Here is a 26,173-nt window from a genome sequence, read left to right on the forward strand (position 1 = left end):
AATAGGCTATACCGTACAGCATAGGTGTGTAGTAGGCTCCACCATCTAGGTTCATTAAGTGCACCCTATGATGCTCACACAATGCAGATGTCATCTAATGACCCCTTTCTGAGAACATATCCCCATCCTTAAGCAATATATAACTATACTAGAGGCCCGATGCACGAAATTCATGCACGGGGGCGGGGGTTGTCCCTCAGCCAAGCCAGCACCCTCTCCAATCTGGGACCCCTCCAGGGATGGCCGACTGCCCGTTTAGGCCCGATCCCGGAACTGGGCCTAAATGGCAGTCGGACATCCCTCTCACAATCCAGGACTGATGGCTCCCAACTGCTCTCCTGCCTGTCTTCCTGATTGCCCCTAACCGCTTCTGCCGGCCATCCTGATCTCCCCCTAACCACTCCCCTGCCAGCCTGATTGATGCCTAACTGATCCCCTGCCAGCCTTTTTGCCCCTAACTGCCCTCCCCTGCAGGCCTGGTCACCCCTAACTGCCCTCCCCTACAGGCCTGGTACCCCCAACTACTCTCCCCTGCAGGCCTGGGTGCCCCCCGCAACTGCCTTTCCCTGCAGTCCCGGTCACCCCTAACTGCCCTCGCCTGCAGGCTTGATCGCCCCCAACTGCCCTCCCTTGCAGGCCTGGTCCCTTTCAACTGCCCTCCCCTGCTGGCCATCTTGTGGCAGCCATCTTGTGTCCACATGGGGGCAGGATCTTTGACCACATGGGGGCAGCCATCTTGTGTGTTGGAGTGATGGTCAATTTGCATATTACTCTTTTATTAGCTAGGATAGAGGCCTGGTGCATGGGTAGGGGCCAGCTGGTTTGTCCTGAAGGGTGTCCTGAATCAGCGTGGGGGTTCCCTTGGGGCGTGGGGTGGCCTGGGTAAGGGGCCTGTGGTGGTTTGCAGGCCGGCCACGCCCTCGGCAACCCAAGCAGAGGCCCTGGTATCTGGGATTTATTTATCTTCTACAATTGAAACTTTGTAGCCTGGAGCAGAGCCAAGCCTTCTGCTCCCTCATGGTGGCAGCCATTTCTGTTAGGATTTATTTATCTTCTATAATTGAAACTTTGTAGCCTTAAATGGAGGCCAAGGCAGGCCAGGGTGTGCAGAAAGTTTGGCTTCCTCCATCGCTGGGGGCAACCCTAGCATCCTTCTCTCCAGCTCGGTGGCTGCCGCCATTTTTGTTGGGCTTTATTTATCTTCTATAATTGAAACTTTGTAGCCTGGAGTGGAGGCCTGGGCCTTCCAGGGTATGCAGAAAGCTTGGCTTCCTCCATTGCTGGGGAAACCCAAGCCTCTTTCCTGCTCTCTGTGGCCACAGCCATCTTGGTTGGGTTTATTTGCATATTTGCTCCTCATTGGCTGGTGGGCGTGGCTTGTGGGTGTAACGGAGGTATGGTCAATTTGCATATTACTCTTTTATTAGATAGGATGTGTACATATATGTACACATACAGATACATATGTCACTAAAGTAGTTTCTTGTCTTAGGTTTTACAATAATATTAATATTAGCTTGTACACTGCCTTGTAATTGGCTCCCCAGTTAATTTTATGGATTTCTTGTCTCTCTAACAAGATAGTAAGTTCCTCAAATATCAAGGATCACAACTTCCTCTTCTTTTGAGTTTCGTTTATGAGCTAAAATTGTAACTGTTCAATAAAAGCTGAATAAATCAGACACCTTTGTATTCTTGCTTGAATAAATGAAAGAATAAATGAGTGCCAAACCCTCTGATGTATATATCATATCTTATTTTCTAAGGGAGAGGTGTAGGAGAGTGTCCATCCTATAATTAGCAATAAAGAAGTTTCTCCACATAAAAAAGCTGGGAAATTAATCTCTTCTTTTTTTAAATTTACATTTTAAACAATATAAATAACAGTGTTATTGAAAATTGTATTCTTTCAAATACTGCATTATTTAAATCAACTCTCAGTTATTCAGGAGCTAATTATTTAAGGGTTGTAACCCAAAAATCCAATACTTATTCAAGTGGTCTTTCACTGACAGTGATCAAATGCAAGGTCTCTAGAAAGATATACCCTTATATTCTTCTTGAAAAATTACTTGAAGACAGAGAGAAGAAATATAATTAACAGGTCAAGAACAGAAAGCCAACATAAAGGAATAGGCAGGAACATGCAGACCAATTAAAATAAGATACCTAAATAATTGTAAATCGGGTCATAAAACTAGAGGCAAATGTCAAAAAGAGAAAGTTTCTTAGTGGGAAAAAAGCCTTAGTAATAATATAGATCTAAACCCCAACATTTTATTAACAAAGGCTGAGAAGTAATGAGGGAAAAATAGAAATTCTCTTAAATAAAAAGGTCTCAAAATAAACCATTTCATTCTTGATATTGACAATTATGGGAAATGTTAATGACGCTTCAGAAAAACTTAAAAGTAATCACATATAAAATGAAAAGCAAGATGTATAACTTTAAAACATTGAAGAAGATTAAAAGAACTAGTTTATTTATTCACTTAACAGATATCTGTTGAGCAATCACTGTTGCTGGCTCTGCTCTGGTTTGTGGGTTTACAGTAGTGCTTGGCAATCCCTTGCAGGTGGTAGGTAATGTCTTTTAAATTGGTTCTAAAAATGATTGATAAAAAATATGCTATTTATAAGAAACAGACATAACACCCTGGCTCAGTTGGTTGGAGCATCATCCTGTGCACTGAAAGATCGTCGCTTTGATTCCTGATCAGGGCACATACTCAGATTGCTGTTTGATCCCTGGTCAGGGTGTGTATGGGAGACAACTAATCGATGTTTCTCTCTTTCTGTCTCTCTCTCCTTCTCCTTCTTGCCCCCCCACCCCCCCCCCCCCGCCGCAAATCAATACAAATATATATTTTTTTAAAGAAAGAAAGAAATAGTCATAAAATGAAACAAAATCAAAAGGCTAAAAAGTTAAAGGTTAAAAAGTAAAGACCTACTAGTAACTATATCCTAAGGAAGGAACCTGCCGCCCTTTGAGCATCCACTGGGTTGTAGACTTCCTGGATGCCCTGCCCATCTTTCCAACCTCCCCTTGAGCATTTCTCTCCATTAGTCATAATACTCTACTCCAGTGGTTCTCAAGGGTGTGGCACATTGCCTGAGAAGCACTTTCTTTTCTTTTCTTTTTTGGTGGAGGAAGTACATTTTTATTTGTCAGAGTGATTGGAGGCCACTCTTGACATTAATAGATGAAGCTAGCATGGTAAGGAAACTTCCTACATGCCATACAACTTTAAAATATTTCACCACGCATTGGTGGAAGTAAAACAATTTTTTCAAGTTTATTATTACCTGACCCTAATTATATTTTATCTATGAAAACAAATTATTTTTGTAGGATTTTAATATAAACAACTTCTGTCTATCAAGAAAGTGGCATTTTATTTTGTTCAACATTTTACCAATAGTTATCTGCCATGTGGGAATATCATGTCATCAATAGCAACGCATCTCATGGAACTGAGCTGCCAACCAATACTCCTGAATCACTCTGCATTTGTAACTGAAGCATTTATGGAGAGACAATATTTGGGTGCAAACATCTGACACCTTTATTATACTTTCTAGGATACTTATAGCCAAGAATTCACACATTAAAAACCTTATTAATTTATAATACATTTATTTCATTTTGTTTCTTTTTGTATTCCAGTTAGGGCATTATATTTTATTATTATTCTTAGGGCATCATATTTTATTAAAACTGTGTATATATTATTATATGTGAACGTCATTTCAGCATAGTAAACGGGGTACCGCAAAATGTTATTATGAAAGGGCTTCCTATTGGCCTCTCTTAAGTTATTCTAACATACCAAGCCTTTTCCCAACTCAGCGTTTTCATACAAGTGAAGTTCACTACCCTCTGCCTTCCCTCAAATCCTAAAACTCCTACCTATCCAGAAGCTGACTCCTTTTCCTTCTTTCCTCAGCTTTCCCATCATGGCTGAGTTGTCACCTCTGCTAAGAAGCCTTCCCTGACTACCCTAGCAACTGGGTTTCACATGTTACCTTCCATGTTTTCATATCTTCATCTTGTTCATCACTTTCAGAGCTCCTATTATCTACATCGGTAATGACTGTTGTGTCGGTTTGTGTGTTTAATACCCATCTCCCTCGCTTAAAGCAAGACCAAGTCTTTTTCATTATTGTCCACCACTCTATAGCCAGGGCCTAGTACAAGACCTAAAACATAGTGTGAGCTCAATATATATTAGTTGAATGAATTAAAACTCTTAGAACTAATTTTTTTAAGTCTTTTTATTTTACAGGGTGAATTGAAACACAACTCCCAATCTTGGGGGTGGGAGGGAACAATAATAAATAAATAAATGCAAAATCTGAATAATATGATTAATAAGGTTGCTTTCAGATGCATATACTAAACTTTGTGGTCTACGGGATGTATCTTTTCTAGTGATACTGGAATGTTTTTAAAACAGATCAGGTAATGAACCACTTAGAAAAATTCAATTATTTCTAGAAAGCAAAAGTGGACTACCCATAGTCTATGATCACCGGGCAGTAAAGCTAGAAATTTATTTTTCCATTCAACAAATATTCACAATGGGCTATTATGTGCCAGTCCTTCACTAGGCATTGAAGATATAGCAGGGAATAAGATAAGAAGGATCTTTGCTTTAATTGTGTTTATCTCCTGGTAGAGAGGGAGAGACAGTATACAAACAAATGAGTAAAAAAATAAGTTATTTTGAAAATATTAAGTGATTTCTGAAAACTCAACCACTTAGAAATTTTAAAACACTCCCTTAAGTGATTCCTACATTAAAGATGAAAACAAAACTGCCAAGATGCTTTATGAAGTAAAAGTTGTTCTTATAGGACAGCTCCTGGTCTTAAGTGCTTTTATTATCTTAAGGAAGACAGGAACAGCAAAAAGTACTAAGAATTTAACTCAAGCCAATAGAAGAATATGTATAAATTGGACAAAAATAACGTGGAAAGATTAAAAACAAATGCAAAAAAATAAAGAATCAAATTTAAAATGCTAAATATAAAAGATAGTATTCTAACATGTCCATTAATCACAAATTTACTCAAAGTTAAATTAAGTGAATTTGTAATATTGTCACATAAAACATTTAATAAAGTACCAGTTTATGTACATATTTGAAATAATATTAATCTCTCCCAAGTTAAAAGTTTGTTAAGGCGTATATAACTTCAGCAATCATATTAATATTACTGCTACCTGAACATGACATGTTGCACTATCCACCATTTTTTTTAGTATCAGTCTTGAGTTATACAAGTTTTGATTTATGGAAGGTTTATGGGAATAGTTTCATCTCTTTAAGAAAAAAACATGATAGCCCTATAATTATAGATGCATCTATATTGTGTATAAGATTGGAAGGGAGACAGACTTCCATGATTAAACAAGGGTTCTTTCTGAGTAGTGGAATTGTAGGAGGTTACTACATTTGCCTTTGTGCTTTTGGTCTTTTTCACATTCTTTATAATGTGTGACTACTTTTTTAAATTAAAAAACAAAATATTGAAACATAACTAATTTTTTATCTTTAAGTAATCTAGGGGATTCTCCTTTTCATCCTTTTCTCTGCAGGCTCAGATCTTGCTCTGTGTCTAATTGTATGGTGTCCCTGTCCAATCATCTTGCTACAGGGACACCACAACACAGGGGTGAAGACATGGGCTCTAGAGCCACACTGCCTGGCTTGGAATGCTGGCTCAGCCTTATCTCTTAGTTTCTTCAAAATTAGAATAACAATGGTCATGGGATTCTTATGAAGATTAACCCGGCTCATAAAGTTGTTATGACTATTAATTGAAGTAATATGTAAGCTGCTTGAAACAGTGCCTGGCTCATAAGTCCGACTATGCAAGAGTAATGTGGTTATTAGAAGAGAGGCTGGGAAATGTGGTCTTCAGCTGGTTGACTATGGGCCCAGTAACAACAAAGACCTTGTATTGTAAGGGAGGGAGGGGAGAATGCACTTTGGTCCTCTTGATAGCATTATGATTAACTAGTTATTAATAATAGGAAAGGAACAAAGGGAAGGCCGGACATTATAGACATGTGTTCCCTGCAAAACACTGAGGGAGGGAACCACAGAGGGAAGATACTGTCTGTCAATACACCTGGGGACAGAGAGGGTTGGCCAGATGGGAGTGACCACTGCAAGCACGGAAATTTGGGGTATTTATCTCCTAAACCAGTGGTCGGCAAACTGCGGCTCACGAGCCACATGTGGCTCTTTGGCCCCTTGAATGTGGCTCTTCCTCAAAATACCATGGCCTGGGCGAGTCTATTTTGAAGAAGTGGCGTTAGAAGAAGTTTAAGTTAAAAAAAAATTGGCTCTCAAAAGAAATTTCAATCGTTGTACTGTTCATATTTGGCTGTGTTGACTAATGAGTTTGCCGACCACTGCCCTAAACAAAGAAGCTCACTTTCTTATGCTCTTGGTTCCTCTTGGCATGCTTAGCTCATGGCTCATACTTGACTTCCTGGCATTCTCCCCTGTGGCCCATGGCCATGCAGACTCCACCACCCTGCCTCCCCCGCCACACACACACACAATGGATTAATGGACTGCAACTAGCCTGATGTTGTACTGGATCCAGCTGCAACATGGAAAGGAAACTCTGGATACTGGCTCTGATTTTAGCTCTACTGAAACCCCAGCTAAACTTCTATGACTGGACTAAAGGAAATGGGACTTTGGAAACCCAGGGATGTAAATTCCACACAAATAAAAATCACTTGTTCTCCTGTGTGAGTCCCAGAAAATTATTTTTCTGGGGATATTGTAAGAAGCCCACAAACAGCACCCAGTGCAGAAGATCACCCTCCCTCCCCCTCGCCACACACACATATACACACACTTCTTCCGGTATCACTCTGGTAGCACTCTTGACCTTAATCTACAAACATGTTCTAGATCAGTGGTTCTGAACCTTTCTAATGCCGCAACCCTTTAATACAGTTCCTCATGTTGTGGTGACCCCCACCCATAAAATTATTTTCGTTGCTACTTCATAACTGTAATTTTGCTACTGTTATGAATCATAATGTAAATATCTGTGTTTTTCGATGGTCTTAGGTGACCCTGCTAGCAGTTCTCAACCTGTGGGTCGTGACATCAGAGAAGCAGTCAAACTTGTGTTCATTTTTGTGAGGAAATTAGTAAGATAAGACTATTTCAAAACTAAGAAATAATAATTGGCCTGTAGTTCCCTTAAAAAAAAAAAAAAAAAAAGACCTCATTATAAACTGCAACACCAGGGACTAAGAAGACTGTAGAGGAAAGTGTGGTGTCCGTATTGATTTTTAACATCAGCACAACTTTTCCTTCACTGGAGGGAAGCCGGCATGTAATTAAGGGAAACGCTCTAAGACCATTTCCAGAAAGCTCAGGATCATCCAAAAAAAAGAAAAATAAATCTGCATCTCTGTTTCTACTCCTTGACTTTTCTTTTTTTTTTTTTTTGGAAGTAATAAGCTGAATTCAGCTAGAAAACCTTTTACAGTATTCAGTGTCCAGAAATAGCAACAGAGAAGAGCTTTTCAAAATAAGAGACTTCTCACAGTCCCTGAAAGGTATTTCCTAAGAATTTGTCATCGGTTTCTGATTCTGATGAGTATGTTAGACTGTTACCTTGACACTGACTCTAGGAAGTTGTGCCACAAGAGAAGACTATTATGTCCACTGTCCACATGTGTTAGTTGAGGATTAATCAGATGATTTCTGGGAACTGAAATGTGGTCTATAGCAGGAGAGAAGGCTCTGCCCTCATTACCCATGGATGATTTCACTCCCTCAAAGAACCAGTAGGTTCTCTGAAATGAGATGTGTCTTCCAACTTCTGCCTACATTTGTGAAAGCTAGAGAAACACTTTAGAAACTAAACCAATATGTCATCTGTGAAGGGGGGACCAGAGAATGGTGTGGAATAATGTGGAACTTCACATTAGCCAACAGTACCTTACAAAATAAGGTAGTGAACAAGCTTATTATGTAACATATTTTCTTGAGCCCTAATTTCGTACCCACCACCAGATTTTATAACTAAGTCAAAGAAGTCTCTTTTATTGGACACCTTTTGTGGTCAGCTCTCATGGTTACAAATGTCTTCTCCGTAATAAACCCTGCAACTTTCATCCAGGTATCCTAACACCATCATCAGCGCAGCCATTATATTGAACAAGATCAGTCTAAGTGTAACAGAAAGTAGCTTTATTCTTTCCCTCATTTGCCCATTTAAGCCTACTCTGAAGGGCTGTTTCTTTTCTTTTCCTGCCCCTCTGGACACTTGGGAAATCACCATGACTTTTCTCTTCACTCTCCTATAATAAAATATATAACAATATTATTTTTATGTATTATATTATTATGTAGGTGTATATGTGTATGTGTATCTATACAGTCATATAATGAGAATAAACTTACAGCTTTATTTAGAGAGTTAAAGCCTTTCTCCTCCTCTACCCTCCACGCCTGCCCACAGTCAATCCTGCTTTGGGCTGGCAGCTGGCAGTGGTGAGGGGGGATGTTGTGTTCACCATGCTCTCTCTCTCCCCACCAAGAACTTCTCCTCAAAGCCACCCACTAGGCTACCTTTGCCTTTTGGGTGCTGCCTGAGCTTGGCAGATGTTTAGAGTTGGGCTTTCCTCTCATAACATACTTTGCAGATTCTTTGAAGCCCCTTTACGCTCCTCCATCGCTAGATCTCTCACTGTAGTTCCCTTGACATGGTGAACGCTGAACACTTTACACAGCTGAAAGAACAGCCAGCACCCTTCTCCTGTGACTCCCTTGGACAAGATCCACTATAACACTCTCTGACTCCTCCAAGTGTAACCTCATCCAGCCCAGAGAAACACCCCTGCAGCCTTAGCTGGACAAACCCTGAGTGTGCAAGTGCAGTGGTCTAGTCAGATGTCATTCGATTCCAATTCCTGAGAAAGTTACTGCCACTGTATCTACCTCTGTTTTCCCCTCAGTCCTAGCCAGATGGCCCTAGTCTTCAGCTGAGTAGATACTTTTCAGGAATAAGCAGACATCAGCTCTAAGAGAAGCATGTGTGGCTCTCCCCAGGGGTCCACTGAGCTCTTTTCTTTGGTGTGAGGAGAGAGAAAAGCACTCTCTTTACTCCTGCTCCATGTCACTAGGGAAAGGGAGACTCAACACACACCAAGAACCCTCTCCAAAAAATCATCTTCAAGATTCCAACTCAATCCTGGTATACCTTCATTGAGGAAGAGGAGCTAACAGTTGCCTGACCGAATTTTGAATACCTCCTTAGAAGTCTTTCATGATGGCTTGCAGAGTAGCTGGCCATGGATGCTTGGGGCTATAGCTGAAAGTGAAATTGATATAGTTCCATTTAAATCATGCTACCTATGAGGACATAGACAACATGGATAATCCTTCTTCCATAGGAAAGCCCTTTAACAACCCTTTGGAAAGACCCTCGAGGCTCTTCAGCATTTTCAGGTCATTCACATCTATTGTGGTATTTGAAATTCCTCTTTAGGGTAGTAAATGAGGATCCCAAAGAGACAGAAGTAACTTTTTCAAAGATCTGTACAGAAAGTTCTTCTGAACACAAATCCAGTGTCCAGCCATAAGCTGAAAATTTTTGAAGGAAGTGGAACTGCATGGTCAAGTAGAATTAAAAAACCCAGCTATTGAAGATACTGCCACCCTATCTACCAAACTATGAAGGGCCCTCAAAAAAAACAACAACCTCCCTAATCTAGTGATTCCCATTGGAGAGGCCTAAGTATGTGTATTTTGGAAAAAGTTTTCTAGGTGATATTTTTCTGATGTATACCCCTCCTACTTTCTTCTACTTTTTTCCTCCATATAGTCCCCACCCTATACCTTCTTCAAGAAACACTAATATATACATTCGAGAAAATGCTGATAATGAATTAAGACAGTTAACCAAAACCTTGAGATAAAATAGTATTTGCAACGCAGAAATAACTAGTTGTTTGGGTACATTCACTTGCTAATGTGTAGAGAGTGGAGAACAACAACAACAAAAGGCCAGAGTCTATGCTATAGTTGTTTATCATGATATCCTTAACTACCAAGCACTTCTTAAAGTATTACATAAAATAGACCAAAGATAAAGAGGTAGCTGCCTGTGACCTTTCTCTTGTCCTTATATTTAATTTCCTTTTGTTTTTCTCTTTTAATTTTTTTCCTGTCAAGTTGCAGCATTAAAAGAGATTGAAGAAAGCAATCTTAGGCAATAATTTAGTTGTAAACAATTTTATTTGTCTTAGGTATTTTTAACACACAAATCTTAACTCAGTCAGAATATTTAGAACACACGATCACTGCAATAGATGACCCAGGACAGAGAATGAGAAAGGGTAATTTTTAATGTTTTGTGTGTGCAGTAGAGAAAGTGTATCAGGTTGTGGGAAGAAATAGGTAAAAGGGAATGATGTCAATGATTATGCATTAAACACAGAAAACATATAAGAATTTAGTACCTGAAAATGGGTTGCTGCCCTAATAAAAATGTAAGATAATGTGCCATTGGCTCTGTGACTGAGCAACAAGCGGAAACTGAAAGGGCCTAGGGACATTGCTGGTGAGAATTTGAAGGAGGTGAGGAAGATATATAGTGGTGGAAAGTTTGGCAACACTGACACCTGTGGTCCTATGGAACGCAGAAAGGATATCTAAATGAGTTCATGGATCTGGCTGAAGAAACTGACAGGCAGAATGTAGAAGGTGCCAACTTGCTCCCAGGTACCTATGACAATATACTAGAAAAGATAGATGACATTTAAAAATATATATTTTATTGGTATTTTAGAGAGAGAAGAAGGGAGAGAAACATTGATATGAGAGTGGAACATCCATCAGCTGCCTCCTGCATGCCCCCTACCCATTGGTGCATGGAATGACATCCAAACAACTGAGCCACACCAGCCAGGGCAAGATAGATGAACTTTTAAAAGAACTCTTAAGTTTTCAAGCAGAATTTAGGAAAATATGAGCAAGCCAGGACTCACATGGTATGAAAATAAAAATTGTTTTGTGTCCCCAGCATAATATCCTCAAGGACGTAGCTTCAAGGCAAAGATCAAACCCAGGGCACTACCAGTAAAGGATGACTTCAAGGCATGGCTGTAAGACCATTTGTTAAGACCTCAGAAATGTTTAAGAGTATGTCTAGGAGAATTTCTAAGAATCTTAAAGATATGCTTCAAAGAACTTCTCAGTTAAGCAACTGGGCTTTTCATGATCCTAAGGGCATTGTTCTATAACAGCCTCAGAGGAAGGCAAAAGTAGAGAAAGGGCCTAAGAAAGAAAATATTGGTGTAATTTTCACCTAAAGAAGTTTACTATAAATTAATACCTCAGAAACCCAAACATTTTATAAAATAATTGTATTCATTTGGACTGAACAGGACAGAAACACTGCAAAATAAAAAAATAACTTTGGATTTTGACCTTATCTGAGAAAGAAGCAAGTTGAGAAACTACTCAGCTCAAAACATGGGATACATAGAAATCGGAGGATAATTTGACAAAACCAAAAGCCCATAAAGTAGAGCCAAGAGCTGTGGAAAACCTTCCCACAGAGCAAAACTGGGCCATAATCAAAGAACTGGCAAAATGTGGTCACTGGGTTTTGGAATGTCTATGGACTAGTGACAACATGTTCCTTCTTGAATGGGAATGTCTGTGGGGGTGACCTTATCTCTGAGCCAACATTGTATATTGGGGATAAGTGAGAATAACACAGCTCTTGAGGTCATGGGTCTTCACATAGAAAGTTACTGTATTTGAGGAACTGCACTTGCACCTGGACTTGGAGCTGATAGCAGGGTTGGCCAGATTGTAAATACGCTAGGTTTACAGGCCATAAAGTCTCCACCACAGCCACTCAACTCTACCTTTGTAGCATTAAAGTAGTCTTAGATCATCTACAAATTATTGGGCATGACTGTGTTTCAATAAAACTTTATTTATTAAAAGAGTGGTGGGTCACAGTTTGCCAACTCTTGATGTAATGAAAAGAGATTTTGGTGATCTTAGATGACTTATTTTGCATGTGAGAGAAATATAAATAATTTGTGCCTAAATTGTAGCAGATTACAGATGGCCAGAAATTCAGTGAGACTCCTCCCTGAGAATTTGTGCAGATTCTCTGACTGCTGTGATCAATAGAACACAGCAGAAGTGACATTGTACCAGTTTCCTCACCCCTTAGACTGGCAGCTTCCTCTTTCTATCTCTGGGAACTTTCGTTCTTGGAGACCTGAGTCCTCATGTAAGGATTCCAGTTACCTTCTGGAGAGACCATGTGAAGACTCTTGGACTACCTGGTGAGTGAGAAGGGTCCAGTGGAGCCATTGTGGCCAAGCATGTGAGTAAAATTCTCTTGAACCCTCCAGACAAGGCTAAATACTACCAAGTGACCTCAGTCAACACCACAGGGAGCAGAAGAATCACCCAACCAGGATCTGCCTGAATTCCTGACCCACAAAGCCACAAGATATGGTAAAGAAGCTGTTCTTTAAGTCAGTAAGTTTCAGAGAATTTTGTTACATATCAATAGGTAGAAAACACACACACCAATATTAGGAACCGTTTAGGAATGATGGGGAATTTAAGTTTGTAGTTTTCTCTTATTTCGTGCTTTATGACCTATTATATTTTTCAAGTTTTAAAAAATAAGCCTAAAAATTTCCCCTGTCAAAAATAGCAATTGAGAGGCAAATCTGGACTCAAATAAAGAGGAATGACATGGTCAAAATGACCCTTAAGAGACAGCAATTATTTTTGCGGCTCTAAGAGCAAGGACTCACAAGAAGGCTGACATAGGAGCTTTATCACAGCCAAGAGGAAAGCAGAATAGGATCTGGCAGTGAAAATGAAGGAAAAGAGGCAGATATTTTTTAATGTTACCCCAAAATAGATGGGACTTGCTTTCCTCATCTTTTGCATTTACAGTCATAGAGATGTGAAAAGGGTACAAGAATTATACCCAATGGCAGCAAGACTGTGTGTATCTCTGTTTTTCTGTTTCCATCCTACATTTAAGGAATCAGTGAATATAACAACAGAAACATTTTTGCATTCTATGAGACTCCTGGGGACAATATTTGAAGGTTTTTTTCAAAATAGATTATTTTATTTTGATAGTCTTTAAACATTAACATGATCCTAAAACGTAGGCCATCTGCTCTTAATCTACAACAGCCCCTATTTCCATCCCCGTTTAGGTTTTGTTTTAAAACACAGATGTCAAACTGGAATTTTTTTCTATAGCCATTAAGCTTTTCTGCGACATACAATCAAAGGTCACAGGTTGCCTCATAATAGATATTTTAGAGACATATTGTCTCCAAGGTGATTTTTTAAGGAGACGGAGCAAGGGAAGCCACTGTTCTCTTCAGGAAAATGTCCAGGCAACCTGTACCCCTCTTACTGTATTCTAATAAGCCATCTAAGACACTTGTCAGTTAAGACATTTGCATTCCAAGACATTAAGTTTTAAAGGCAAATATTCGACCTGATTTGCAACACCCCAATATATTTTTTTAAATATATTTTATTGATATTTTACAGAGAGGAAGGGAGAGGGATAGAGAGCTAGAAACATCAATGAGAGAGAAACATCGATCAGCTGCCTCCTGCACACCCCCCACTGGGGATGTGCCCGCAACCAAGGTACATGCCCTTGACCGGAATCGAACCCGGGACCCTTCAGTCCACAGGCTGACGCTCTATCCACTGAGACAAACCGGCTTCGGCACCCCAATATTTTTAAATGCTTCATTTCTTTTCCTTATTTTTATTTTCCAATCTGCCCTTACACAGCAACAACAGGTAGCTTATTGATGTCCCCTGGAAATTTAAATTCTTGCTTTGATTCTCCAGAAAGAGAGAGATGAGACATCTTAATGAAGGACAACAGAACACATAAGAGAAACTAATGAAAAGAACATGATGATGCCCCACAGGGGCCTAATACTACATTGTGAATTCCATTATAAATGAAATCTGATTATTTTTTGTTTCTTATCAGATGCATCCTCTAAGCTTGTCTTTCATTCCTGCTGCAGGAAATTCTTTACTGACACGGAATTGAAGAAATGGTTATTTTCCCCAACTGATGGTTTTGTGTTTTTGAAAAGATGACTTTCAGCATGTAAATTGGATGCTTCAAAAATCATTCTGATGCAAGACCAGAGCTTCCCACAACTCTTTTTACAATTTCAAAATGAGTTTGCTGCCCAAAGGAAAACATAAGACACACCAAAGCTGGAGAAATGGCTTAGAAATTTCTTCCTGCCTGATGAACTGCTTTTATTAAAAAGTTTACTGTTTTTCCCCCCAATTTTGAATAGATGTTTCCAAAAATGGATGAAAGGTGAAAAGGCAAAAGAAAAGAAATGGACAAACTTGTAACCACAGTAGTATCCAGACTCAAACAACAGGGATGGAATAATAAACCAGGAAATGTGCTATTGATATAATAATGATAGCAAGTAATTACATAGTGCTCACTGCATGTCAGCACTCCTATAAGTCCTTTTTGTATAGTAACTATTTAATCTTCACCACCACCGCAGTAATTTTAATTTTCATTTTACAGATGAGGAAATTGAGCCACAAAAACGTTAAGTAGCCCGGCTAGTGTGGCTCATTGGTTGAGCATCGGCCCATGATCCAGGAGGTCACAGTTCAATTCCCTGCCCGGGTTGCAGGTTCAGTCCCCAGCAGGGGCGAGCAGGAAACAGCCCATTAATGTTGCCATTTCTCTCTCATTGATGTTTCTATCTCTCTCGCCCTCTTCCTTCCTCTCTCTGAAACCAATTTAAAAACATCTTATTAAAAATAAGGGTAAGTAAATTGCCCACACGATAGAGCCAGGATATAAACACAGGCAGTTCTGACTCTAACTAAAATGATTCTGTAGGTCTGGGAGATAAAGAACTCCATCCTTACTTATCTCTTAAAAGTCTTCAGAGTTTCTTAAGAACAGTGAAAGAAATGTTTCCCAGGGTAAGCTGGTGCCTGGGGGATGATAAAAATGGCAATGCTGACTAAAGCTTCATAAATCATCTGCTAGGAATCCCATAAGAAAGTGCAACAATGGTCTGCTTTCAACAATCCTGCTTACTATTTTAATAGACCAAGATGTTTAGATATATTTCTTTCAAGTTTTTATAGCAAAACTAGGTTTACAGACAATATGTTTGGGGAAGGAGGCCTAGAAAGAACATTTCTGTGTTTCAGTGGTAAATGTACTTTTGGTTGACACAGGAATTTTTGTTATTGAGAATCAGTAGGGCCCCTGTGGAAGTTACTCAAGCTCTCTGCTCCTCCCGTTTGACAGACAGCCATGTCTGCCTGTGCAGTGCCAGCCGCGACCCTGAGACATGATGGTGAACGTCAGAGTGAACGGATTTGGCCATATTGAGCATCTGGTCACCAGGGCTGCTTTTAACTCTGACCGAGTGGATATTTTCACCATCAATAACCCCTTCACTGACCTCAACTACACACTCTACAAGTTTCTGTATGATTCCACCCAAGGCAAGTTCAAAGGTATAGTTAAGGCTGAGAATGGGAAGCTTGTCATCAATGGAAAACCCATCTCCATCTTCCAGGAGCAAGATCTCACCAACATTAAATGAGGCGATGCTGGTGCAGAGTATGTTGTGGAGTCCACTGGTATCTTCACTACCTTGGAGAAGGCTGAGGCTCACCTGAACAGCAGAGTCAAGAGGATCATTATCTCTGTCCCTTCTGTGGGAGCCCCCATGTTTGTGATAGATGTGACCCATGAGAAGTATGACAACTCCCTCAAGATTGTCAGCAATGCCTTCTGCACCACCAGCTGCTTGGTCCCCATGTCAAAGGTCATCCATGACAACTTTGGCATCGTGGAGGGACTCATGACCACAGTCCATGCCATTACTGCCACCCAGAAGTCTGTGGATGGCTCCTCAGGAAGCTGTGGTGTGATGGCTGAAGGGCTGCCCAGAACATCATTCATGTTTCTACTGGAGCTTCCAAGGCTGTGGGCAAGATCATCCCTGAGCTGAATGGGAAACTCAGTGACATGGCGTTCTGTGTGCCCACCCTCAATTGGTCATGGATCTTGCCTGCCACCTGGAGAAAATTGCCAAATACCATGACAATAAGAAAGTGGTGAAGCCAGCATCAGATGGCCCCTCCAGGGCATCCTAGACTATACTGAGGACGAGGTTGTTTCCTGCAACTTTAATAGTGACGCCCATTCTTCCATCTTTGATGCTGGGGCTGGCGTTACCCTCAACGACCACTTTGTCAAGCTCATTTCCTGGTATGACAATGAATTTGGCTACAGCAACAGGATGGTGGACCTTATGGTCCACATGGCTTCCAAGTAGTAAGAGCCTCCTGGACCACCAGCCCCAATGAGAAGAAAAGAGGCCCTCAGCTACTGGGAAGTCCTTGCCCCAAATCAATCCCCCAACACACTGAGAATGTCCTGACCTTCACAGTTTCCATCCCAGCTCCCTTAAAGGGGGAGGGGCTTTGGAGCCCTACCTTGTCATGCACCATCAATAAAGTTCACTGTACCCCACTGCCCCTCAAAATAAAGTTTTTCAATACCCAACAGGTTGACTGGGTTATATATAAAAGCCGTAGTCATCAGGGAAGACTAAATGTGCCAAACTGTATACTATAGTGGGGGCTTTTGTCAACATGATGACCTTAGAAAGATGTGTGCCTGAACAGATTTTGTTTTCATGTCTAAATAGAAATCACAAGTTACTTTGAAAGGAAAACATACTTACATCTATTCTTTCACATGGCAAATGTTTTTCCCAGGATTTCATTTGTTTCAAATTACTATCTTTCTCGGAAGGGGGGAATAGAGATTCTAATAATATATAACTGAAAATAATGTTTAGTTTATTTTAAAAATTCAACCACATATTTCTCTGCCTTAAATTAACTTTATTATAGAATTTTAGAGCCTCTTGGAATTTTAAATAGGGATTATTCACTCACCTCAAATATTCTACTTACTCCTTTTGGAAGTTCTTTGGGGAGAAGAGAACGCAACATTTATTGAACATCTACTCAGGGCTGGATACCATGCTACATATATCACTCAGGAGATCATTTCATTCTCATTAAATATTACTATTCTCAGTCAGCATTTAGAAAAAGAGACTCAGAAGTAATATTGTTTTCCAAGGTCATATAGGTGAGATGTGTCAGAACTGGAATTCAGCCCATGGTTCTCTGATAGCATAGCCAAAGCTCTTCCCACAGCAGGACCCTGCCTTCCTTTGAAACACATACAAGCCAACTGGCATTTCCCTTCCCCAATCACAACAGAGAGGGGAAATGGAGGTTGCAAAGAAGGCTGGGAAGTGGCAGCTGCTGTGAACAGCATCCTTGGCTTCCTCTAGAACCAAGGCAGTCTGGAAAAAAGCATTAAACACTATGCAATACTAGGGCTGACACTGCTCTACTCTATGCTGTTTATGTTCAAGGCAACAGTAAGTTTTTGTATCTGTGATAATTTGTATTATTGTTCAGAAATATTTAGTTTCTCCCCCCCCTCCCCACTTCCAGGGAGGTGTATCCTCATTTAATGTAGGACTTGGTCATGTGACACACTTTGGCCAATTCTCATTGTTAGCAGAGTTGATAGCAGAGGATTTGATGCAAGTAGAGAATTCACATGGTTGTTCTTTTGGGCTTCCATGATCACCCTGAAAACAACATGATCCAGCTGGGAGATGAGAGACACAAAAGCCCCCCATAATGTATAGCCAAGATTAAAAGTAAACCATGCCATTTTAAACTATTGAGATCTGGGTTTTTAAGCAGAAAAAGTTGATTGACTCACTATCTCAGCCTAGCCCACTGAGGTTTACCTCTCTAAAACTCCCTTTTAACTTCAGATATTTTATGAAACTGGATTTCCCATTGCAGGGTAATAGTCTAAGGTAACTTGGGCTCTGGGACACTATTCTCAGATACTAACCTTGCCACACAGAGATGGTTTAAAATAATGTAGATAGATAGACACAAAATTATAAAGTTGTAGGTGAGATGGTATACTAGGTTTTTTGTATATGTTCATGTGTGTGGTTTTAACAAAAACTACAGCATTGATACAAATAATATCTGCCTGATTTTTGCAAAAAATATGCTTTGCTTGACAATTGTAGGAAACACACTGGATGGCATCTAATATGTTTATTATATTCCTGTGAGGAAATATTCAATTGATGTACAGCTTTCTTATATTAAAGTCCACTTATAGTATTTAATGAATTTGCATTTCTAGCATTTATAGAACCCCTTCTTACCAGAGAGTTTGGTTGCCACTTAAGTTCTCTCTTGGTTCTTAGATGGACTTTAAAATAGAAAGTCACTTACCACCCAATGCATGCCACAGGGATACCCAAGGCCTAGCTGGGAAAATCATTGTCCTGTTTGCCTCATTCTATTGTTCTTTGCCAATCTGGTGCTAGACAAAATTCCATTTCAAATAGAGAAAATTCTATTTCCCTCACATAATGGTGAATAGGCTAAACCCCACAATGTGTTTATTTTAACTGCTATTCCACTAGATTTGTCTGTGGTTTCATTCCATATTACAATTTTTAAAAAGTCATGTATAAGGCACAAGTCATTACTTAATCTCCCCTCCCTCTCTCTCTTTTGGATGGAGAACTTACTAAAATATAAACTATAGGAATTCATGGTTAGAGCTCACCTTTGTGACTAAAATATAGTACCTTAATAAAAAAAATGTAAAAAATATATTAAAATAAATAAATAAATAAATAAATAAATAAATAAATAAATAAAAAACACTTTGGGAATAATGTATTACAATTATGGCTGTGTTAGTTCTCAGATATGCAACAATTATAAAATAGTGGGAGAACAGATGAAATGAAACAAAAATTTGACTAAGGTAATGATAACCTGGCCCTTTTCTCAACCAGTCTGCCAATTTCCACTCATCAAGTAGTTACCTATCTCCTTTTCTCAGCTATTTCTTGCCATCCATTCTTCTGTAATTGCCAGTATTTCACTCTAAACTTTCAATTCTGCTGGGCAACATTTGCCAGTGTTTTGAAACTTGCATTGTACATGGCTCCAAAAAAAAAAATAATCATTAGCCTGATTTTTACAGAGATAACTCCATTCCAGCTATGTTATAGCAAATCTATAGTTGCTAAAAATTATGGGTGTTAAACTATTGAGCAAAAAAGAAAAAAAACACATAACCTCAAAACTCTACTGCTTTATCTTTTCCCTATTCCCCATACAGAGCAATATTTATTATATCTGAAGTCCAATGATTGATTCATCATTAAGACTTTCTGAAAACTTTCTAAAAAGATTTTATAAAAATTCTTTAAAAGGTTGTTTAAAAGATTAAAAAACAAAACAAAGCGGGAGCTCTTTCTAAAAAGTCAATTTGTCACTATGATAAAATGTAAAGAATACTTGCCTAGAAGTCAAAAGACTTTGGCTGATATCATTGGTCTGCTCAAAGTTTTGATTTGGGATAAGGCACTTACCTTTACTAAATGTCAGTGTTCTCTTTTATAATATAAAAATAATACCAGTTATGCCAGCATCATAGAATTTTTGGGAATGTGAAATGACAGAATGTCAGGATTAATCTATGTTTAAATGGTATCAGAAAAAAATTTCAAATCAGTTAAAAAAATAAGGATTAAGAAAAATAATGAAAAGAAATAATGATTAATTTATATTTAGTGATACTTGATTCTGACAGGTACCATTATTTAGGCTACTTAATATCGATTTCCAGGATGGTTTAATAAGTGTACTGAATCTCATTATAGAGTCTTAGAATTCATAGTTTGAGAAATCTACAAAAGCGGCTGAGAAATGACACCCTGCCCCCAAAGATATCCATGTCCTAATCCCCAGAACCAGTAAATGTTACTTTATATGGGGGAAATTGGCAGATGTGATTAAGTTAAAGGTCTCTAGATGGAGGAATTATCCTGGATTATCTGGGTGGACCCTAAATGCAATCACAAGTATCCTTATTAGTGGAGGCAAAGGGAGATTTCACACACACAGAAGAGAAGGCAATGTGTCATAGAGACAGACCTGGAACTACAAGCCAAGGAATGCTGGCAGCCACCAGCAGCTGGGAGAGGCAAGGAATGGAGTCTCCTTTAGAACACCCAAGAGGAGCATGGCTCTGCTGATCCCTTGATTTTGGCCCAGTGACATTGATTAAAGACTTCTAGACTCCAGAAAATGAAAAGAATAGGTTTTTTTTGTGTGTGTGTGTTTTTTTTTTACTTTAAGCCACTAAATTTGTAGTAATTTGTTACAGCTGGCTTAGAAAACTAACACAGGTACTTTAGCCCTACATTTACCAGATTCCCTTGTATAGGAGGCAAGACAAACCTGCTTTATACAAAACATAGCTTCATAATAAGTAAGTTATGTAAAGCAACAGGTTAAAAGTAGTGCTCATTAAATATGACCACTACTATTCTACTGAAAATTATTCAAACAAGGTTTTACCAAATAGCTACGTATTACTGAGAACACCATAAACCATATGCTTTTTAAAATGTTTTTGTGCATTAATTTCATTTCATCCTAACAATAACACTCCTATCTCACTTTGTGAGATAAGGACACCAAGATACTGGAGGTTATATAACGTACCCAGTTCACATAGGAATTGGTGGAGCCAGAACTCAATCCAGCCAGCCTGGTTCAGAATCAATTTTTATCCACTATACAACACTGAGTCCCCATGTAGCAGAGCAAGACATAAATGTGATTCTCAAGGGTGTTACAGGCAGGAGTCATCAGTTTAAAAGCAATGTACTTTATCAAATTATCTGTTATATAATACACTCAGTTAAAAAAGAAAAAAAAGCCACAGGTAGCCACACTCCTTTGGGTACTCACGCAGTCCACAGTCCTGTGGGTATTAGTGCAGTGACACCTCCTGGCCTCACGATGTACTTCTATGTGTATGCTCTACCTGTCCCAGGAAGTCAAGATGCAGATAATGGGCCTGCCCAGAACTCCTTATGGCAAATTTACAGCCCTGATTACTGTGGCCTGAAACCTGTTCCTCATCAGTGTAGTCAACAGTGTCTTTCATTCATCCAATCAACAGATGGTTACTGAGTGAAGAATACTATCCTAGAGTTCCTGCAGGTGCTGCAAGGCTGAACAATACACACTTCCTGCCTGAACAAACCAACAATGTGGGGAGGGATCCAGGCTGACATTTTGTTTTTCCAAAGCACATAAAGACCCCGCACTGGACATCTAAAATCCATGTGGTTTTCAGTGCTTATCATAGACCATGGCAAGATAAATATTATTTGGTATTTGAATCAGTATCATTTGTAAGCAATGCCAGAGGTCTTATTTTCATCATAAATAAAGTTTTTCCTTGGAACATTTAGAATAATATTTTAAGGACGGGTGTTCTAGGATATGCTGATTCTATTTTGTATTCTGCCCTATGGGTACGAAGCTAGGGAAGTGACCCTATGAATATCAAGAATGCATGTCATCCTATTCACATACCAGGCAAGATCTGAGTTCAGAATTCTGTTCCTCCTGAAAAAGAGCTGGGGATAGTAGACGCATCTAAAGCAGAGTTGGCTCCTACACTGTCTATGGGCCTTCAGATCTTGAGATAATAAACAGAAACTTGCTGTGTTTTGTTCCAAAGTAAAAAAGAGAAGACTGGCATCTCAATTTTTTTCAAGACAGTCTGATTCCTCTTTCTCAGAGCAATGTCAGAAAACCTTGACCTGTTTTTTGAAACAGACTGCAGCGGTCAAGATCTTGTTCCACTTAATATGTGGAAGCAGCCCATCCTAAGCCTGGAGAGAAATAAAATGAAGTTCACCTCTATGGATCATCTTTTATGCAACTTTAGAAACATTATTCAAAAGTTCCAAAACATCCTTCCAAGAAATTAAGAAAATTATTGCTTGCAATTTTCATGAAATTTGAACCTTGCATGGTTCCAATGTTCAAGGTATTAAAATATATCCATTTCTTAACACCAACATAAACATTTTGTTCTCACAAATATTGCACACACAAAGGAATTTTAATTGAGAGACTATTTGTGACTTTGCATTATGAACAAGTACTAGAAGCAGCAGCCTTTCTGTAACTGGACAATCAATGGGTCTGTGCTGCCTGTCACTGCTTGAGCCAACTAAGCAGAGACAGGTTTGAATCATATATGAATGTTTATTCCAATACTGCCAGCAGTACGGGAGAGCAGCAGGTCATCCACAAAACCTGCTCTGCCCCCCACCATAAGCCAGCTGCTTATATTGGGTAGAAAGACAAAGATTACATGGGGAAGCAGGCAAAAGGGATAAGAATGGGTATGCAAAATAGGCAGTTTACAGGTCATGCAGGCTGGGGGCTTGCAAAGGCCTGGGGGTATGCAAAGGGCTGGGGGTTGAAAAGGCCTGGTGGTTTGCAAAGGCCTGGGGGTATGCAAAAGGCTGGGATTTTCAAAAGCCTGAGGGTTTGCAAAGGGCTGATACCTCTGGTTTCTGCAACAAGGTTGATACTCTTTCCATGATAATAGGCAACTCTCAGGTGTAGAGGATGGGCCAAATTTCCAGGTAAGCTCCAAAGTCCCACATGCAACTCCCAACCTGGTTAGAATGTGCTTTCTTTAATCAGAACAAAACAATCACAGCTAACAGAGCATGTATAATATTTCTTATAATGATAGCTGGTCTCCAATATTCTATTTCTGCCCCTAACATTTTTTTGTTGGAAAATTGTAAATTTCTCATATTTAAAGAGCAGTATCCATGGTCATCTATCTTATACTGTGAAAGGATATATGCAATATAGAGAAAATGAATAAAATATAATTTTTGTATCTATCCCCAAAAATAAGTATGGAGCACTATATACAGGGCACTGTGCTCAATGCCTTCAACATGTGATCCTTTATTCATAAGATGAACATGCAAACAGATACAGGCCAGTCACAAAATAGTCACAGGGCTATAAAATTCAGCACAGAGAATAGAGTAAATAACATTGTAATAACTATGTACGGAAATTTTAGAGGTAACACTTTGTATAGGATTATCTAACCACTATGCTGTACACCTGAAACTAATACAAAATAATATTGAATGTAAACTGTAATTGAAAAATAAATATTTTTAAAGATTAAAAAAAAATAGGTATAGGCCTTTTTTTCCAAACTCCTACTATGTGCTAAGTACTGTTACAGGTGCTTTAAACATATTATTTCCAATTCCCTAACATTACTGAGAGATAGATATTTTTTGGTCCCCAGTTTACAGATGGGATTCCAAAAGGTGACAAGGTCAGTATTTAGAACTCCACTCTATGACTCCAAGCTCTTCTTGTTTCTCAGTTATAAAAACACTAGAGGCTAGTGCACGAAATTCGTGCACGGGAGGGGGGTGTCCCTCAGCCCAGCCTGCACCCTCTCCAATCTGGGACATCCCTCTCATAATCCAGGACTGCTGGCTCCCAACTGCTCACCTGCCTGCCTTCCTGATTGCCCCTAACCGCTTCTGCCTGCCAGCCTCATCACCCCCTAACCACTCCCCTGCCAGCCTGATTGATGCCTAACTGCTCCCCTGCCAGCCTGTTTGCCCCTAACTGCCCTCCCCTGCAGGCCTGGTCACCCCTAACTGCCCTCCCCTGCAGGCCTGGTCACTCCTAACTGCCCTCCTCTGCAGGCCTGGTCACCCCTAACTGGCCTCCCCTGCAGGCCTGTTCCCTCCCAAATGCCCTCCCCTGCTGGCCTGATCACCCACAACTGCCCTCCCCTGCTGGCCATCTTGTGGCAGCCATCTTGTGTCCACATGGGGGCAGCCATCTTGTGTGTTGGAGTGATGGTCAATTTGCATATTACTCTTTTATTAGATAGAATAGAGGCCTGCTGCACGGGTGGGGGCCAGCTGGTTTGTCCTGGTGTCCCGGATCAGGGTGGGGATTCCCTTGGGGCATGGTGTGGCCTGGGCAAAGGGCCTGTGGTGGTTTGCAGGCCGGCCATGCCCCCCGGAGTCCCAAGCAGAGGCCCTGGTATCTGGGATTTATTTATCTTCTATAATTGAAACTTTGTAGCCTTGAGCAGAGGCCTGGGCCAGCCAGGGTGTGCAGGAAGCTTGGCTTCCTCCATTGCCAGGGAAACCCAAGCCTCCTGTTCGCTGCATGGCCGCAGCCATCTTGGTTGGGTTAATTTGCATACTCGCTCCTGATTGGCTGGTGGGTGTGGCTGGTGGGTGTAGCAGAGGTATGGTCAATTTGCATATTACTCTTTTATTAGATAGGATGAGGCAGTATGTGACAAAAAGCAAATGGGTGCGATAGTATGTAGCTACAAGTCTCTTCAAACCCATCAGATGAAGGCCTGCAAACCCCAATGAACTTTATCAAGTTCAAAGGAAAGCAGTGGAATTGCAAAGCTACAATTGATGAACAAGACAGACCAGATTATGTGTATACTTAGGAAACATTAACCATTTCTAAAACTACTTGTGATGAGTTAAAAGTCATTGTGTTCAATTGGCCAGGACTCTCTAAACACAAGTTCAAAAACTTATATATCTATCTACACATGCCCATTCATACATACATGTGCATACACAAACACCCACACATATTAACAATGCATCCTTTTCAGAACTAGACTACCAATAGCTAGCAATAGAGGGGATAGGAAATACCATGAAATGAACCATAATAACCTCTTCCCCTACCCTAGGCTCTTTATCTTCACAGAATCTCTCAGGTTCTTGAACACAGAGGTGCAGAAGTCCTAAGTTCCCAGTTAACTGTAAAAAAATCTGCACCAAAAATGACATCGGCAGTTTTCAGGACCAGTGGAAAAAACCTGGTGACACTTCCCATATGAATGGCATGAAAATGTGTTCACTCACAACTTCTTCGATGCATTCATGTGATCTGCTTCGTAAATGAGATTATTTGTTCTTCCAAGTGATCCTCAGAATTTCTAGATAAATCTCAAGAGCCTAATCAGCCTCATGAGAAAGCAGTTGTTTGTTTAACAATGATGGAGGTGCTAAAAAGGTTCCCTCACATCAATCGCTATTTCCCCATTACCTTTAATTCCCCCTAAAGAACCATTCCTTTGAGTTCTAAAGCCTTTTTGGTCCTTAGAAGACTCCTATTAAAATGCACCTACCACTGGGGCCTTTGTTGGCTGATGCTAGAAGAAATTCTTATCAGCTGGTGTTTCTACTGTGACAGTTGGCAAAGAATAACATTTTCCAGGAACAAGATGTGGGGCTTCTGCCCTGCGGTGACTGTAGAGCTTGGCATTGAGTAGTGTGGAGGGAGAGAGACAAAGACCAACTTCTCCTATTTCACAATATTGCTCAAGGGCAGCCCTGTTAACTGATTTTATCATAAAGATATCTTGCTTGACAATTTCAAATCCTATGACATGCTGCTATGTAATACTCGGCACTGCTTTCAGGTTACTAGCCAATTATTGCTTCGGTGCACTGAATGGTGTCCCAGTTGACTGAAGAGGGACTATAGTTCCCTGAAGAACACAACTCACTCCAAAGGTATTATTTTACACCCTAGTAGAGTCTGACTCAGTAATATCTGTCTTTTACTGCTCCACTGGAAGCTAAATTTGAGTCAATATATTCCATATATGGGTGCCAAAAAAATACTACACCAAACCCATATTCTATCACTATAGTAACAACTATGGACGAAAAAGGGCCACATGCTAACCTGACAAGCTCAGGAAAGGCCTGCATGGTGGCCTTGCAGACTCAGAAACCTAAAGTAACCACAAAGGATGGTCTGAAATTAGAACTTTTAAATTAAAAAGCAGTCTCTGGAGAGTAGTCATGTCCTAGGCCAGTATCTTCCCTAACAAAGATCAACTTTGATCTTAACTGAGCTTATTATCTTTTTGCATCTTTGATAATATACCTTTGGAATGTCAGGGTAACTTGTAACTTCCCTTTTTCTGGACCCCTCAGGGCACAACCAATGCACCAGGGCAGAGACCTGTTAATTGTTGACTGTTAGCTATCCTGTACTCACCTGTGTAAAAGAAGCATGTGTCTATCATTTTGCTTATTATCCAA

The sequence above is a fragment of the Plecotus auritus genome (assembly GCF_963455305.1).
Source record: "Plecotus auritus genome assembly, chromosome: 4".
Lineage (NCBI taxonomy): Eukaryota > Metazoa > Chordata > Mammalia > Chiroptera > Vespertilionidae > Plecotus > Plecotus auritus.